The sequence below is a fragment of the Spea bombifrons genome, chromosome 4, assembly GCF_027358695.1.
Source record: "Spea bombifrons isolate aSpeBom1 chromosome 4, aSpeBom1.2.pri, whole genome shotgun sequence".
Lineage (NCBI taxonomy): Eukaryota > Metazoa > Chordata > Amphibia > Anura > Pelobatidae > Spea > Spea bombifrons.
This window is the reverse complement of record NC_071090.1, coordinates 82,961,908-82,965,898: the sequence shown is the minus strand read 5'-3', so window position 1 is coordinate 82,965,898 and position 3,991 is coordinate 82,961,908.

Sequence of the window (3,991 nt, the reverse complement as noted above, 5' to 3'; positions counted from 1 at the left end):
CAAATCGTATGTGTGTTATCTGGGTGTGCAACCTGTGATCTATCCCTGTAATTTAGGGGGTTTTAAATATACCATTAATGCCGTGTTTTTATGTGAATTCCAATTGATCTATACCTGCAAAGCTGGGTTTTTGTGTTATTCTGTAGATCCATATCTGCTATGCTATGTTTCCATACATTATTTATGTATACCTGCAAATACAGGGTTTGTATGTCTTGTTCAGTTGATTAATACCTGCAATGCTGTTTCCATGTATTTATTTGATCTATACCTGCGATGCTACGTTTCATATAGTATTATTGTATACCTGCAAATACAGGATTTGTATGTCTGATTCTGTTTATTTGATATATACCTTCAGTGCTGAGATCACAAGTGAATTTCAATTGATCTATACATGCAAAGCTGGGTTTGTGTGTTAATGTGTTGATCTATACCTGCTATCAGCAGCAGGATCTAATATTTATATATATATCGGCAGCAGGGACTAATATTAATATATATATCGGCAACTGGGGCTAATATTAATATATTTGGGCAGCAGGGGCTAATATATATATATATCAGCAGCAGGATCTAATATTAGGCCCTTAAATCATTTAGTGCAAAAGTTAAGGTATTGTGTTGTTTAAAGGATTTTAAGGATTAGTCTTACTAAATTGTGGCTTCAGGCTTCCCATGTTGAATGATCAAGTATTGTATTGTCCAATAACAAAAGTATCATTCCATAGCACATTACTTTTGGCAATATATATATATATATATATATATATATATACATATATGTGTTTTTTCAGTGGTATGATTTAATGGTGGAAATTATTAATGCCCCCCCAGTTTGACTGTGTTATCTTGTGTGCCCCCCCTATATATTGTTTCTAGAGTCGCCACTGATCCCCTCCCCTCTCCTGTTTCTCTTCTCCATTCTCCCCTTTTCTATTTTATTTCTTGTCTCTTCCATTTCCTTTCATTCCTCATATCTTCCTGTTTTGTCTTTTTCCTCTCCACTTTATGTGCTCTTCTCCTGTCCTTTCTATCTTTTGTTATCTCTTCTGTGACGGACCCTGTAGAGACGGATGTTCTGTGCCGTCAATAGTTCCAGCGATCTCCTTTGGTCCCCTCGGTATACTCCAGACTTCCAGTAACCAAGTAGTTACACTCCACTATGAAGTGTCCCTTGTCCCCAAATCACAGACACGGTCTTAGGCTTGAACACGTAAGAATCTCTTTTATTGTACACCAAACACCAACATCTTTCTTTTTTGATCTCCTTTCTCTCATCTTTCTTTTTTGATCTCCTTTCCCTCTGAAATATAAAACTACACCCCTGACCACACCCTGGTCACATCCGCGGGTGCAACCCTTCAATGGTTGTCCAGGAAAAGGATGGTAAAAAGTGGTAACTGTAGGTAGAATGGATGGGCTGGTAAACGTAGCATTAAGAAAGCACTCCCCTGCTGCATGTAAAATGAATGTATCAGGTTAGACAGAGCTTGTTGTGTTTAACAGCCATGAAATCGCATTAAAAGGTATGCTTTAGTACATGGGAATTAAGATATAGCGTTATAAGTTCAAGGTAGGTATATTGGGACTCTAGAGATAGCAACACACAATTCACTGCTAATGAGGTAGCTGCTTTAAAGGGAATGGATTATCATTAACATACACAGGGCCCAGGGTTCAGGTCAGTGTAAATTCGGCAGAAGAAAGGGGATAGGGAGTCAGGGGTTAGACATCCAACCTCTGTAGGTAAATCTGAAATAAGGACTTCACCATTTTTTCAATATGATCAGCACTGCACCTCACTGGCATCAGTGTGGGACTTACCTGTCTAAGGTCCGGCTAATTCAGGTGGCACTCGGGTCGCTTTTGTTCTGCATGCCCTCCGTTGAGGGAATATTTAGTAATTTCCCCCCAAAATGGGCATTGACAGGGGGTCCTGTGGATAACAGTGCTGCTCTTTCACACACCTGAGAACAGTCATTTAAAATAAAAAGCGGTAGATGAGTCACATTGCTGTTTCTAATCTCATTTATTTAATACGTCTGGATGATTTTTCTGAAACCTAAAAGTATCCTAGTGAATGTTTTCCCCGGCCTTAAGCAATCACTCCGGTTTGCTTTAGAAAGTCATTGTTCTTTATTTCCCCGAGATGATTGACAGCTATTAAAGTATTCATATGAGACGATACCTTTTTATCATTCAAGAAATTTTTGGAGCTGAATCAACGAAACAGAATTGAATTATTCTTCCGCCTACTCAGATACCGGCTTCCTGTGAGCGGAGCTTCGTGCAGTTTTAATAATCTCTTAACCGACTCGCTGCTGGAAGGCTGGGATTTCAAAGGCTTTGCACGATGCCAGGACTGGAGCTCGTCGGCACACAGACAGTGGAAATTTCATTTAATAGGCTCAGGATGTTGTTAGAAACCAGATACGGAACAAAGTCAATAAAAATAAATAAAGATAACTCCGGTGCGGTGATCAGATCTTCCTTCGGCAATGAAGTTTTGCAAATAAATGACTATTTCTTGGTTGATGAAAGTTCTTTATAGGCTCGATCTTTTTTTATTTGTATAGGGGATTATCCTTTTGTTATTAACAAGAGATGCACTTACAATTTCAACTATTATCTAACCCTAGTGAAATTAGATATAAAGACAAAAAATATATGTAAACAGCGTGTCCCTTTAACAAAGAGCTCTGGATGGCACGGGTCACTTACGGTTCCTGGCGGGTGATCCAGTGCATTGATATGCAAAATACCTATATATACATATATATTGCCAGCCTCTGTACATTCATACCGCCCTGCTTAAGTCTGTCTTTGATAGAAAAGCATATAATCAACAAACCCATATATAATATACATATTGTAGCAGTGTGAGAAATGTATGATGTGTGTACTGTTTAAAGGGACATACCAGCCATTGTATGCACTTTAACACATGACATGGCACGTCGCCTTGAAAAGACACATAGGATTCCCCCATATGCATTCCCCTCCCCCATTGCTGTGTTTGGCCAAACGTATCTCCTGATAAGTGGTATACTTACTGCCAGTCATCTCCAGTGTTGGCTTTGGAGGGCTGGCATTGGTCTAATGAGACCGTTCAATGCAGATGAACGAGAAGCTCTTCTAATTAATTTCAGTGGGAGCATTTCTTCAAGCAGCCAATCTGCGGTGCGAATCATGACTGTGATGTATCCCAGCCCCAGAGAGGTCCAGGGAGGCACGGTGTCCCAACGAACAATAGATCAGTTAAAAGGGAGATTTCCCCAACCAGTCTATTTATACTATGTAGACTGTGCCTCTAGAATACGGCGCAACAGTATATGGTGTGATATCCCGGAGCCCTGTTTCTTAGTTTACCTGAGATCCGACCACAGAGATAGAGGTGACTGGGGTGCTGCCCTAGGTAAATATACCCCTGGGTGGGGAAGGCAAGTTGTAAACAGTAAACCCTTAGCCTAATGCTCATTGGGGGAGGCAATTAGCGAATTAAACCTCCTACCTTCTGCACGATGCAAGGTTTTCTAGATCAGTGGATGCCAACCCCTTCCTCAAAGCACTTTAGAAATGGGTTTTATTCTACTAGTGTCTGGCTGCATGGTGTATGGTCATTCCAAAATCTAATTTTATAAATCTCTGTATTATTAATTTGTTAGCCGGGATGTATGTCCAATATTATGAAATTCTATTAAAACATGAAGCATTTCTGATTTAAGGTACAGTCCTATGTATTTGTGTGTATAAACATAGCTGCACAGCTGGAGTATACAAATAGGTGGATACATACAGTATTTCTGAAAAGAAACAGCTAGTAGCGTGTGTACGTGGGGCATGAGTCATTCTGCCTCTCTGCTATTGGAGGATCGCCGAACACCCTTGGGATTGTGAGTCAATTACAGCCATTCTTAGCTCCATTCAGAGATTTATAGCCTGCAAACATAGGGAACAATTCATTCAGTGAAGTTCATTCATGGAAAAC